Genomic DNA, 16,228 nt, shown 5'->3' on the forward strand with positions numbered 1-16,228 from the left:
GCGTGAAATTCTCTTACCCCAAAGATCTGTTTGGCTAACACTTTCATAACCTTCAAGTCTGTTGGAAATTAACCTTCTCAGCAAGGCCTACCTAACCACCTTATTTAATACTACAACTTGACCTCCTCATTCCCTCAGTATCCCTAATCCCCCTTATCTTGCTCTGTTGTAAAACTTTTTTTCCTACTGCCTCATGAATACTGTATACTTTGCTTATATCATGTTTATTGTATATTGTGTCTTACTCTCCTAGAAAAGTAAATTGCATGAGGATAGGGGTTTTGTCTGTTTTATTCTCTGATGTATCTGAAAGCACTAGCCTGAAATAAAATAAATTCTCAATAAATATTTATTGAAAGACTGGCATTAGTTTGAAAAATAGGCTCACAGTCTGTATGTTTTAAAACTCATTTTTGACAATCTTTTCTTCAAATGAGATTTGCATAGAAGTTCTCTCTAAAAATACAAACCAACAAGAAAAAGAAGACTTTTGATTAAATAAAAAGGTTAAGCTAAATAAATATAGCCTTCTTTTGCTAGAATTCTGTTTTACTCCTTATACTACTCAGAGCATAATTTGAAAATCATGCAGGCTCTTGTCTCAAATAGAACTATTATCATAGTTCTCTGACAAAATATAAAAATTAATTTTTATTTCCTTTAGTGTATGTGAGAATAGTGTGTGTGTGTGAAGAGAGAGAGAGAGAGAAATCAGGATAGTGCTCTTTAGAAGTATATCAGAAGGTCCTAGAAAAACAGTGAAATCCAAACGTTCTTTTGAATTAATTTATTTACTATGTTATGTTCATTAGATTGTATGTACTTTTTTATCATTAGGATGTGTCTTATGAAACTGCTGATTTCTTATGGCTCAACTTAGTGTATGCCATAAACATTCAAAAATATCTAATTTCTAAGAATAAATTGAACCAAAAAAAGCACAGAATTCATTTTAAATAACATAAAATTTTCATATAAGGACATGAAACATTCCCTTACTAAATGGATATACTTACTATAATTTTGGAAGGGAAAATTTAATATCATAGAAATATCCATCCTTTTAAATTAAAATATAAATATATTACAATTTTCATTATATTCCCATATTTTGGGGTTTTATGGTAGAGAAAAACAAAGCAAAATGATTTTAACATTTATATGAAAAGATAAATGCAGGACAATTACCATAAGACAGTTAATAAAACAATTACCAAGAAACCAATAACATTGATGTGCATCACCCAGTGTTAAAATTTGCTATACACCGATCATAAGAAAAGCAATATTATATTAACACAAATAGATATAATTGGTCAGTAAAATAGAATAGAGATTTCCAAAACAGACCCAAGTATGGTCATGTATCGCTTAATGATGGGAATATGTTCTGAAAATGCATTGTTAGGCAATTTTGTCATTGCGTGAACATCTTAGAGTGTACTTACACAAACCTGCTACACACCTAGTCTATGTGGTGTAACCTGTTGGTCCTAGGCTACAAACCTGTACATCGTGTTACTGTACAGAATACTGTTGTAACACAATATTTGTATATCTAAACATACCTAAACATAGAAAAGCTAATGAGTTGCACTACAACATTATGATGGCTAAGGCATCCCCAGGTGATAGCAATTTTTCAGCTCCATTATAATTTTTATGGGACCACCATTGTACATGCAGTCTGTCTTTGAATGAAACACCATTATGCAACACATGACTGTATATATGGGAATTTAATGGATGATAAAGGAAGTACTGTAATTTAGGGATCAAGAAGACTGGTATTGAGCCATAATCTCTGGCTTCAAGTCAAATCTTTGCCAAATTCTAGTTTTGAAATTTGAGGTCATATTTGTCATTTTGCTATGCATGCTTTCTCATTGTAAAATGTTAATAGTAACAGTGTCTACCTCATAGAGTTGTCATGATTCTTAAACCAATGCACGAGAAATATTTAGAGCACTGCTTGGTCCATTATAATATGTAAATGTCATTTTAATTCATTCTAAAAAAGGATGTTTTATTTAATATATGTGGCTTGTATACTTAACTATTATCTGAAAGAAAATAAACTTAGACTTCAACCTCATATGATAGATAGAAATAAGTCTCAATGCATTCAGAATCGAAACTATAAGACTATTTGATGAAATTATAGTATGTGAGATTGAAGATGACTTTCTTAAGCAAGAAGGAAGTCCAAAACATAAAAGAATAAGTTAACAGATTTGAATATATAAATATGTAATATTTTGTTATAGCAGAACACACCATTAATAAGCAAAAGACAACAAAATATTTGGAAAAATGTTGAATGCATATGACAATTGATTAGTATCTTTAATATACAAAGAATTCCTAGATTCATATGAATACAACTTAATGAAAAAATGGACAAAAATGATGAAAAGGCAGTTTACAGAAGAGAGAATGGAAATGTCCCATAAACATATAAAAACATACTTACTCTACCAGTCATCAGAGAAACTGGAATCAAAATCATATGATTATACTTTGTTTTTATCAGACAGACAAAATTTTATGTGTGTTTATATAATGAACATATATAGGAATTGCAAGAATTAATGTATGTTTATAAACCTAAAATGCTGGCAAGAATGTAGGAAATAAGCATTCTCATATGATGTTCTTATAAGAAATGCCACAACAGTATAGCTTTTGAGAGTCTATGCTATAAAATTTAATGTTGCAATACATAGGAATATGGACACAAGAATATATATTGCAGCATTATTTACAGTGGCAAAAATTTGGAAACAATTCAACCTCTAAAGGAGAGTGGTTGAACAAATTATGGCATTGCAGAATATTATGTGGTGAAGCTATTCAAATACTGAATTAAGTCCACATAAAATGGCCTCTACATAGTTTGTATTATATAAAGAAAAGCAAGTTATTAAGAAATATTTGAGGCTGGGTGGTGGCTGCTCACACCTGTAATCCCAGCATTCTGAGAGGCCACAGCAGGAGGATTGCTCGAGTTCTGGAGTTCGAGAGCAACTTGAGCAAGAGTGAGACCCTGTCTCTACTAAAAAATAGAAAGAAATTTGGTTTGGCAACTAAAAATATAAAAACAATTAGCCAGGCATAGTGGCACACACCTGTAGTCCCAGCTACTTGGGAGGCCAAGGCAGGAGGATAGCTTGAGCCCAGGAGTTTGAGGTTGCTGTGAGCTAAGCTGACGCCACAGCACTCCACTGGGCAACAGAGCAAGACTCTGTTTCAAAAAAAAAAGAAAAAAAGAAATATTTGGCTCTGTTTTAAATAGTCAAAAAGCATCTTGTGCTCAAGGGTGATGACAAAGAATATAAAAAGTTACTAACTTTTCCTTCTTTTATCTTTACTTTGTTTTTAAAATAATTAAGATAATGCAAACCAGGTTGGAAAAAATATACTGACTAGCTGTGGTATATGCAACATTTTAAGGTAGATAAAGTAGAAATTTCCCAAGAAGATTTAGTTGTCTTTGGCATTATATGTGCATTTGAGCTACCTGACTTCCTGATTTCCTAGTCTTTTGATGCTTTGAAGTTTCATAAAGGGTCACTAGAGAGAGACTGCAGGCATAAAGAGGGTACTTATTGATTGGCAAAGGGAACAAATAACAATTGCCTTATATTGTAAAGTTATGTCAAATGATTGTATAATATATGTAATATTTACGTTCATCCTTTGTAGTTAACATATCATAAATTTTCAATCCTAGTTTCACATCAACCTATGGATATTCTTATTTAATATATCTAAGATAAGATTAGAAATCTGTATTTAAACAGTTAGGTAAATGTTTCTTGAAGCTACTTGAGATGTGTAGGAAATACTGTTTACTAAATGATAGGTACAGATTATTAGATAATAAAATAATATTATAAATCAATATTTATGTACTATGTGATACTCTTCTCAAATGATAATTCATCAAAAGTTTTTTTTTCACAAAACAACATACATTGTTTGAAAACACGAAACTAAAGAAAAATATTTGGTTTTTATAAAAGTTAAAGGGTAAGTATTAGTTTTAGCATTGAGAATAGTAAGGGATTACTAAATAATACAATTTAAATCTATGAAGGGTTATTATGCAAAGGATGATTATCCCTTCAGATAGCATTAGTAAACTTTTGACAATTACTAACTACAGTTAGAGGTCTCTTGTCTTGGTGATATTTATATGCAGATTACATTAGTAGTTTATAAGATTGCTTAATAATATTCTTGCCAAAAATAATGGAAATGGTTAAATGAGTACTTCCTACCTCTATTCATTACATTGCAAATTGCTAAGTTTGTTTAGTGTTCAATTCTGAAGACAGTGTGTTCTTCACACCCAGTGTTGGGAATGAGATCTCCCTGAGGGACATTAACAATTACTGCTGTAAGTGACACAACAGCAATGTTTTCAGGTTATTATCATAACATACCACTTGGTAAATGCTAGTTTATGTTACCTTCGAATGTCCCTTTTATGAAGGTATGATTTCATATGAATATAATTTTACATTTATGAAAAACCTAGAATTTTTCAAATTTTCAGATTGAAGAAGATGGCATACTTCAGGAGGAAGAGTTAATGAAATAGTCACTCTATAAACATTCCTTATTTCACCTCCCATGTGTGCCTCAGGCGTGAAAATGCATGAATACCTTATTTAGTATTGGCTCATAAGTGGACAGATTTACAAGACTCTGTCTTTCTGGACTACCTTAGTAGGTAAAGATGGTTTCTCCGTTTCATTAAAGTTCTCCCTATAGTCATAGGTGTAGTAGTTCTTGCACACAGCATGTTCTCAAGACAGAAAATTATACATGCCTTTATATAACCAAAAGACTTAATGTCTCCTTAATCTAAGATGTGTACTTTTCTTTTTGCTGTGCATGTTTGTACAGTTCAGTTGGATTTTTTATCTTGCAGATAAAGCCATATAAAATCGAAAATACCTAAAGAAGGAAAATTAGGTAGTTATCAAGTTTATTTACAACACTTTGATTTTTAAAGTGCTGAAATGTAGTGATGTCTTCAGGTATTCTCTCAGATAAAGGTAGTTTTGCCAAGTTATGGAGTTTTATACTTACTCATTATGAAATAAAAATTTGTTTGTCCTTATTTTTTCCTCACAAATTTATAAGTATAATTGGCCTTGTTGGTTATTGTTTTTTCTCATTTTTTTTATTTTTGAATTAGGAATTTTCCAGGAGATCGTAAGTTGATCTTTTTCATTTTTTCTTCTAAGCCTAATACCTTATAATTGATTTTATTGGTGTTTTATTTAGCTATTTTTTTCTTTAATTAGATGATGCAGTCTTTCACTTTTAAAGATATTTTGCAAAAGAAAAAGTTCCATTTTGTTAGTTGACTTTTAGCCAAATAATAGAATTTATTCTATAGAATTTATAAAATTAATGTATGTTTATGATTTATTAAATACTAGATGTGAACTACTTCAACCATATATATGAAGAGAACTTAGTTCGGTGACTAATAATATGGTTAAATTGCAGACATGCTTTAGTAACCTTTTATATGTTAATCAATAGTTTTTATTCCAAGTATTAATGAAATAATAATTCATGACATTTTCATTTGCTTAATGATAGTCATTTGTGATAGTAAATTATCAACCTCAGTTTACTACTAAGTTACTGAAATGCAGACATCCATTATTTTTTAAATAAGTATTTAGAAAAACTGTTAGTAAAATTAAGAAAATAATATTGAATTAATATTATATAAAGAGTAATATAAAATACCTATAAGCAACTATAATGTAATTTAAATAATATCTTAAATCATGCCCAAAATATGGCACATCAGTCTTTTCAGCTAATTAATATTTAATTTTAATGGTAAAATGGCTTAATAAAAAATTTATAAAAAAATAAAAATCCAAATTGTAAAAGTTTTTCTGGCAATTGATTACCTAGTTATGTAAGTTTAAATGCAGAGTTTTCAAACATAATTGAGACATTTCCTTTCAAAATTATCTGATTTAATTAATTGGGTTATATCATAAAATATTAAATCAATCCATCAACAACACAAAATTTTACAAAGCTTTACATTTCTAGATTAACTTTATTTTCTAACATAAAATGTGGTTTTCCTTAACAGGCTTTTCGCTTAATTGCACAATTCTTATTTAAAACTATGATTTTGAATGTCCTTATTTAAAATTTTAAAACTATTTTCTAAATCTGCTTTTCTGTCATTTATCAAGTCACTATTTTACAGTCATGCATTGCTTAATCATAAGTATATGTTCTACAGTATACCTAAGCTCTATGGCAGGCGTCCTCAAACTACGGCCCGCGGGCCACATGCGGGTATTTTTGCCCGTTTGTTTTTTACTTTAAAATAAGATATGTGCAGTGTGCATAGGAATTTGTTCATAGTTTTTTTTAAACTATAGTCCAGCCCTCCAATGGTCTGAGGGACAGTGAACTGGCATCCTGTTTAAAAAGTTGGAAGATCCCTGCTCTATGGTGTAGCCTATTGTTCCCAGGTTACAAACCTGTACAGCATGTTACTGTACTGAATACTGTAGGCAATTATAACACAATGGTATTTATGTATTTAAACATATATAAATGTAGAAAAGGTATGTTAAAAATATGGTATAAAAGATTAAAAACTGGTACACTTGTATAGGACCCTTACCACGAATGGCGCTTGCAGGGCTAGAAGTTTCTCTGGGTAGTTCAGGGAGTGGTAAATGAATGTGAAGGCTTAGGACTTTATCATACACTGCTGTACACTTTATAAACATTGTATACTTAGGCTATACTAAAAGTATACATTTTTTTCTTTCAATAATAAATTAACCTTGCCTTGCTTTAGTTTACTGTAACTTTTTTACTTTGTAAACTTTTTTAATTTTTTTAAATTTTGGACTCTTTTGTAATAACACTTAGCTTAAAACAATCATGTTATACAGCTGTTCAAAAATATTTTCTTTCTTTTTATCTGTTTTCTATAAGCTTTTTTTATTTATTCATTTTTTTACTTTGAAAACTTTTTTGTTAAAACCTAAAACACATATGCATTAGCTTAGGTCTACACAGGGTCAGGATCATAAATGTCAGTGTCTTCCACTTCTGTATCTTTTCCTACTGAAAGTTCTTCAGGCAAAATAATACACTTGGAGCTGTCATTTCCTGTAACAATGCCATCTTCTGGGAAACCTCCTGAAGAACCTTAGGCTGTGTTGCAGTTAGCTTTTTTTTTCATAAGTAGGAAGAGTACACTCTAAAATAATGATAAAAAAGTATAGTATAGTAAATATATAAACCAGTAACATAGTTGTTTATTATCAAGTATTATGTACTGTGTGTTTGTGCTATACTTTTATATGATTGATAGTGCTGTAGGTTTGTTTATACCAGCATCACCATGAACACATGAATAATGTTAACCATATTAATGATGGCTATGTCCTCACTAGACAATAGAAATTTTTCAGCTTCGTTATAATCCAATGGGATCACCATTGTATATGCAGTCTGTTGCTAAACAAAACATTGTTGCGTTATACATGACTATATACATTTAAATATTTACTTGTCTTTAGTATACCACTAGATCTTATCCTTTTTATTTACCTCTGTATTCCCAACATTTGACACTATACCTAGCACATAGTAGCCACTCAATAAATAATTCTACAATGAATACCAGAAATGTGCTAATTTTTTTTAAATTATATTTCTTTCGCAGGATTGATTTATTCAGTAGCCTGATTTGGGAATAATTTTTCTATTTCCTTTTTTTAAACTGCTTTTAAAAAATAAGACAAAATTTATATGATAAGGAAAAGCTTGTCTGAAATTAAAACTCTATTACTGCCTTTATTTCAGTTTTACCTGCACATAATTTTACATTATTAAATCCAAACTCTGTATACATATATTTAATTTTGCATGATATTTTCCACATTATGTTATCATTTCATATAGTGTCTGCATACTGTTCTGTGCATATGACATTTTCTGTTTTGGAAAATTTCCCAGAAGAATTGCAGAAGGAGAAAAATTAAGTAAAAGATTAACTTGATGAATACTACAATGTGATTTCCAAAAGGCAATGTATATTGTTGCAAATATTTTTTAAAAAGAAAAAGATTGTTTAACCCCTCCCTTATTTACATTCGGTATTTTCTTAATGATTAATGTTGCTACTCTACTTTGAATATATTTGATTATTTTTGAAGTTAAATATTTTCTTTTCCTACTTAATTCTTTAATGTTCATAATTTGTTTACTTTCACCTCCCCCTAAATAATCTTATGTATTCCTATGGCTTCAAATACTATTTCTATGTTAACTCCCAAATTTCCTGTTCCCCAGACCTATAGCCAATCACTTGACACCTTCATTTGGATGTGTTGCAGGCATTTCTAGCTTAAAATGTATAAAACATAATTCCCTCTGTCCTCATCTTTCACCTCTTTTCCACCATCTACTTCAATAAATGCAGCCTCTATTTTCATTTTATAGCTATTTTTCACTTTTTAAATTAAATATTAAATTTCAGTTAGAATATTAAATTGAATACATTAGTTTTCATATCAAGAATATAAATTTTTAAATACATTTTTTCACTAATCAGAATTAAGAACTGTGAACATATGTCTTATTATATATGCCCTGAAGGAGCTGGGCTAAGAAGAGTAGATTTAAAATAATGAAGATAATGATGATGATGATTATTTCAAAGAGCTTTTTGATAATTTGACATGTGGATGATAATGACAGATAGGCCTTCCATACATCTAACCTCAGTTTGGTAGAATCTGGTTTAATAAGCATTAACAAGACAATACCCCCAATTATTTTCATTTTTAAGTAATAGACTGCCATGTAATAATCATTTACAACCTTCATAGTTTCTTCATAGTTATTTAGCATCTAGTGTTTTCTTTTTTTGATATAATTATATCTAGAGTACTTATCTCAACATAACAGGAATAGTTTGAAGTGCTTCTATCTCTTCCTCCTTCTTACCTGGAAAGGGTAGATTTTTTTCCTGTTTTTCTTATTTCTAAGTATATCCCTCTCTGAGATGTAATGTGATATATCTTTAAAATATGTAGCAGTCACCAAAAGAAAAAAAAATTAAATAATGTTTCCAGGGCAAAGTGAAATAGTATGTGAAGTAGAAAAGTAAGTAAGTTAAATTTTTGCCTTTAAAATTTTTGAAGAGGTTGTCGTTTCTCCTCTGTCATCTTCCAAAGGAGCACAAGAAAAAAAAAAATAGATATACTGCCTTTCATTCTCTGTAATGTCTTGAGCCATAGAGAAACAAAGTATGGGCCCCTTGAAAGAAGATGTATAATGAAGTACCATCTCCACAAATCTTCTAAAGGCATATGTATAGCTATTTTGAGTTAAAAATGCAATTGCTTGAAGACAAAGGGTGGGAGTTAATGGTACCAGTTACAATAGTGATTATGAGTCAATAGAAACTATCACTTAGGCCATTGTATTAATTGATCCAGTTCATCATTTAGTCAAGTAAACAATAATATATTTGTATTCTAGACCTTTAGAACTAATCTGACCACATGTTTAGGCTAAAGAAGCCTAGCCACAAGCTTAATGAGTAAGAAACTATAAAATAATGAGGAAAAATGTAATCCATCAATGAAAATTTAGGAAGAAAGCATATAATGCTTATTTAATTATGGTAATGTTATTGGATTTTTAAATGACCATAAATCAGTGAGTGTTATTAGATTTCAGTAGTTTTCTAACAGGATTAAAATATATATGCATTTATCTTTTTGCACATTTCAATATGTTTACAATATAATTTTTGAATTTTAGATTAGATTTTAAGGATCATAAAGTAAAGAAGGTGCTCTTGTTTTAAGAACCCAAAGTCAGATATTTTAAACACACACACACACACACACACACATAACTGTGTGGCCATGATGGACTCTTTCAAATAGTTTATTATTTAGTTCTTATACAAATAAAATTTTTATTGTTGTTGTTTTTTAATCAGTTATCCAATCAGCAACTTCAGCCAGGTGCAAATAGGCAATGCAAGTGTGAAATTAAATGAGACACTGGCTGTCAGGAAGATACAGTTTTTTGTTTTTTTTTTTAAGGGATATAAATATCTGTTGTACTAAAGTTGGCATAGGATAAGTAACATAGTAAGAAATGCAGACAAATACTTTGCCATTTCTGGTCTTCGTTTTAGGAAACCAAGTTTAAGTTTACAACGTATGTTGCATTTGAACTATTCTTATAAAACGTGTAAGATTTTAACACACAAAGACGTATGACTTTTGAAGAGAACAGTGTGGGGTAGCCTTTAAGCCATTTGGAACAAATGGAAGAATAAAGGAATTGACATAGAAAACCAATTAAATATAGAATATATTCAGGAACTCTAATAGATAACATTTGGAGTTAGCATGTACACTAGTCATGGAAGTAGAAGCTGGGAAGACAAGTTGGGAACTGGGCGTGGAGAATTTTGAATGTCTGCATGAGGAGTCTGGATTATTCAGTGGGGAGTTTAAGGAGGAGAATCCATTGAAGTGTATTGAATAGGGGTTTCTCATAATGCTAAAATACAAACTCCTCATCTATGGTCTTATCAAGTTTTCTTAATTTATCGATAATGATGAAACTGAAGTGATTTGAGCCAGGGTGAAGACCCATGTCTATTAACTACCAATCTGCAATCTTTGTATTATACCACACTATACTTTAGATAAGATAAACAAGTAGGACTGGGTAAGAAGCATTTCAGAGAGGAAAAAAAAATCATCAGTACATAACAGATTGCATAGGTCTCGGGAGCAAGAGAAGTCACAGATGGCTCACAGGTTTAAAATCTGAGTTGGTGGTAGGTGGAGGGTAAAGATATGTGAGAAAAGACAGTGGCATTTTATGATAGATACTAGACACTCTTATGAAAATGATTCTGCCTTTGATTTGGTTATCAAAAGTAAGTAGATTATAAACAGACTAGTAGAGAATTAGAAGAGCTAGTTCTTTAAAATTCTGTCTGGATATTTGTATTCATGTAACTGTGTTGTACATATTTTGTCAAATCAGTACACATAGGAAAGCAGTTATTGATGTATTTGAAGTCTATAATCAAAAGAAAAGATCCCATTTTTTCAATTTGGTTTGTTCAATAATTCAACATAGATCCCATAAATGACACATGAACCTCCACTGGACACTACTGATTGATGCCTCAGTAACATAAGTTGTGATATATTAGAGACGTGAAAGGTAATTATCCTGTTAGATTATGTATGTGGAGTATATCTTAGTAAAAGGTGCCTTAAACAATCCACTTGTCTTTCCTTAACAGAGCTATGACTATCTTGACTGTTAAGCATTGAGATACAATAAAATGTCTGTATTTTTTGATAGGCAAATAATACATAATATAACAAAAACATAAAAAATAATTTCAAAGATACTGTTTAATCAGTTACAAATTACAGAAATTCACCTCAAAGTGACTTAAACAAAAAAGGGAATTGTATTTACTCTGTGCTGGCTTTAGACATGATTAGATGCAGATGCCAAAATACTGTGAGAAATATTTCTCTCTCCTTTTCTGGAGCCTCCTTTTTATCTTAGTTAACTTTATTTTCAGTCAGGTTCTTCCTCTTCTCGTATGGTGGTAAGATAGCTGCTGGCAATGCCAGGATGGCATTATGTTAGGTTTTAAGAACACAAATACCTCTCTGTCAACAACTTTACCAAATTCTCAGGCTAACTGTTAGTGGGCCATCCTGTGTCATGTGCTTAGCCAAATAAGTTAACTGCCAGGGTTGTGGAGATAGTGATAGGTCAGACCTGGGTCATGCTTCCACTCCTAGAGGCATAGAAGATCATCAGCCTTACCTAAGGCACATACACTAAGAATTAGAAAGGGTGTTACCCAGAGGAAAACTGGGACTCTGTGGTAGAAGAGAAATTGGATATCAGCTGAATGAGTGAGTGAGTGAAATAACTCATTCATTGATAGGAAGTACTTTATAAATGTAAGGTTATAATACATATGTAGTAAATAATATGGCAGCCCTAAATAAAATAATCCATACTATTAATTGAGAGATCCCAAATTATTATGGAACTTGTTTTACATTTATTTTACAGTATGATTTTATGAAATAGCTTAATTTTTCTGCCATGATGATGAAGAAGTATGATGCCTACAGACACTCATATTCCTTTATAGCTGATTAAGACCATAATCAGTTAGAATTCTCATTTGGTAAGGAATAAATTTGTTTGTCTTAATGTTAATTTTCAATCAAAAACATATCAATATTGAAACCTACCTATTTTATATTTTTAATACTTGCATAAGATGCTTATAGAAGTTCTTTTGTGATTGCAGATAGAGAAATAGTCACTTCATTGCTTTTTTTCCTGAAAAACAGTTAATGCCACCCTAATTAGTCTAGTTATATTGTCAATCTTATGTTTATTTGATATAACAAATAAGTATAAACCTAGAATGAGGAAAATTTAAAGATTTGTTTACTTTAAAAATGACATTATTTAAGCAGATCACCACTAATAAAATGGGTTTAGATTTGAGACTGGAACTCGCCAATACAGAAATAACAATGATCAAATTTATGGGAATATCTGATTGTGAAAAATAGTATACAGATAGACATTTAGGTAAATATAATCACCATCTCTCAAAGATGTTCTTACCTACCCCTCTCCTTCCAGTTAAACTTTGTGCCTCTTTTATTTCCTTATATACTTGTGCACCAGCACTTTTAAGACTTTACTGCCCTGATATATTTACATATCCATTTTCTACAACTAATCTGTAAGCTCTTTAAAGGCAGGAACAATGCCATATATGTGCTTTATCTCAAGCTCCCAAATACAGGGGCTGGGCCACTCAGTAAGTATTCATAAATGATTAGATGGATGGTAGCAAATATAGATCATAGCTCTGAAGGTAAAACCAATTTATAACTGTCAAAAACATATCTGATTTAGTTGTATACGTGTTACACCAAATAATTTGTATGCTATTTAGGATCCAGTTCTTTTTTTCTATCAATTCTTTAGAAATAATATGTGCATTTATGTTACTCAATGCATTAACAGACTTCACCAATGAAAATGAATCAATACATACAATTAAAAATTGCTATTTATCATTTCAGGGGGAGTGTAAACACTATCAATGCACAGGCTTTTCCTTTGGTAAATACTGTATACCTAAATCTAAGAAGTAAAAGCAAATAGGCTATCTCACATAATTCTCTATGTTCATTTTCTCTTTTTTTTTCTACCAACATTCATTTGTCAATCATCTCCAAGTTTCCACATTAGTGTCTCCTTTTGTCTTAACTCTGGCCTGACACATAAAGTGTAAATATAACATTACTCTCATTGTGATATTATGCAGATGAATTAATTTTCCTTTTTGTCCTTTTCAGAGGATCTGTTTCCTGTCTATGTCCATATTAGAATAATATTAAGTATGCAAATAGATATGTATATTTTTTAATTCTTAATTGAAAAATATAAATCAAAGAGGATTTTCATGTCCTTTTGTCAAAAGCAAAATTTGGGTGACATACTCCTAGTCTAAGCTATTAAGTATTTGCATTTATTAAATTTGGAATTTAATCACTTTTTATATTTATATTTCCTTTAATTTTCTTAAGTCAGTAATCTTATACAGAATAGCCTTTTATACATCTAAGATTAGGAAATGGCATACATTATAACTACTAAGATGCAAGCATTAGTGTCTCCTCTTAAATCATAAGATAAATCATGGACAAATTAATCGTGCCAACAAAATTTGATGACCACATCACTACTGCTGTTTAATAAAACAGCAATTATATAAACTGTTATGGAATTAGAGTTCAGAAAAACAGCAGTTGACAGATTGTTTTATATAAGATTATTTCAAATGGTTAAAAGTAAAATCCCAAGGATAGTACTAACTACATAAAAACATCTTTAATATAAAAGTAGATAATGTGGTATAATTCTTCAGTTTGCAAAGATACAGGTTTTTTTTGGAAGGTGTTTACTCTTATAAAAATAACAGTTTCTAAACTATATACTTAAAAATTTTTTGAGTATTGGAAAGAAACATGATTAAAGGGAAAATTTTTTTTAAAAGACAAGCTAATGTTTAGTAATTTAAGTGTCATGTTCACATTTGCAAGTTCTTTTGAATATTAGTCCCAGAGTCAAAAATAAAAACCTGTAGATGCACTAAATATAGTATGAGATTGATATGCAATATAGTAGAAATTAATATCATCTTCACTCATACCATGGAAGTTTAGGATGATTTTATAGTGGATGTTATAATATATTTCATTATCTTTTATTATCAGCCTACAAGATAGTTCCTATAATTAACCTTTTATGTGCTATTCTATTCCTAGGTTATCCTGCAGGTAATCATTACATGGAACAAAACAGTGATATTGGAGTTTAAAGTAATTTAAGAGCCATTCTTTTGAAAGTCAATTGATTAATACATTTTTCGTCATAAAAATATTAAAGCATTACATTTTGCCAGCGTATAATGTTTTCAACAATATTTTGTTGCACAAAAGTTCTAATTTCAAAAAGAAACATTTATTTATAAAATATCATATTTAACATTGAGATATGTAAATCCTTAAAAGTAAATTTTCTCAATATTTTACATGCATAAGAAAAAATGTAAGAATAATTCTAATTCATCTCTATAATTTATATAGGATATTATCATGGTTTAACTTTCTAAATATAATAGGGTAGCTTTTCAGACAATTTTCTACCTGAAAGAAATGTATGGACAAAATTAACAAATGTTAAAAAAAAATACTTCTCAGTCTACTTCTTTAAACTGAATATACTTAATCATGAGACATGAGGGATATATTTGACATTCCTAACAGGCGTTTCTAGAAAATTTAGATTATATCATATAAAATAAAATGATTATGTCAATAAATTGGAATGAAGCAAAATTAAAATTCAGCCATGACTGTAAAGTATGTGTGTGGAAAGAAAATGAAGTGTGTGTGTATATGTAATATTTATAAATATATTTACAACATGACCCAATTTAGTACTTGCATTTATACTTTCATTGCTTGCCACCTTCCAGAACAAAATTGCCAAATATGCATGGCTGTATTTCTTTAAAATATTCTAATCCAAATCTGTGTTTTAAAGATAGCATTAGTGGTGCTTGCTAAAAGTTAGCTAAGGAATATCTTATAGAATATCTCAACTAAACAACTAAATATCCTGCTCAAAGTTTAACAAGTGATTTCAGTCTGTCCATTTTAATATCTGGAACAAGGAAAGCAATTACTTCAGTGTTTTTTGTCAGTGACTCAACAATCACAGGTTTTGATCTACCCAGTGAGCCATAAAATATTGTCATACTAATCATTGTGCTACCAAAATAGAATTTTAAATGTTAATATCTATACTTCAATTTTAGAGGTTATGAAAATTAATACTCATTTGATACTTCTCATATAGTATTTGATTGTGATTAAATAAATCAAAATATGCTATTTTGTGGCTGGATGTTTCAATAAAAATTAACAAAAATGCCTATACTTTATATAGTCACATTGAGTCATTGTTAAGTATTCATGTTACTGCAATAATTTTTCAATATTCTTTGAAAATTAGGTAGTATCATTTGATAAGATAATCATAAGCCCTGTTTTTTAAAATGTAGCTATAACTGCCAAAAAAGAGAATTATCCACCTAATCAGAATAGTATAGCCTTAATCTACCCAAGGCCATTGAAAATTTAAATCACTAATTATTTAGAAATCATTTATTATTTTTATGAAGTTTTATATTTTATGTCAGTTTAATTGAAAATATTAGCAATTTTATTAACCTTTATCTCTGAAAACATTAGTCATGAAACAAGTAAGTTATTTGTGGATAACACAAAATTTACTAGGTGATAAGGAACATGAAATTAATGTCTTGAAGGGGCTCAAGCTGAACCTTTATTAACTTTGCTTTATATTCTTGCACCTGTGTTTTTATATGTTTTAGAGCACAAGATTTTTTTAAAGCTACAATAGGTGAAGAATCATCAACAGCATTGTGATTTTTGGAGCTATATATAAATGTTACCATTGATATATTGTTCTTTTTTAATATACTAATCTCTTATAATTTCTATTGCAAAATGCAATGACTCAA

At 29.9% G+C, this 16,228-nt stretch overlaps 1 protein-coding gene across 4 annotated transcripts in view; it reads left to right on the forward strand.

Annotated features, from left to right (window-relative positions):
- Nucleotides 1-16,228, forward strand: part of NOVA1 (NOVA alternative splicing regulator 1) — a 146,727-nt gene that overhangs the window by 127,190 nt on the left and 3,309 nt on the right. The window lies entirely within an intron of this gene.

The sequence above is a fragment of the Microcebus murinus genome, chromosome 6, assembly GCF_040939455.1.
Source record: "Microcebus murinus isolate Inina chromosome 6, M.murinus_Inina_mat1.0, whole genome shotgun sequence".
NCBI classification, from domain to species: Eukaryota; Metazoa; Chordata; class Mammalia; order Primates; family Cheirogaleidae; genus Microcebus; species Microcebus murinus.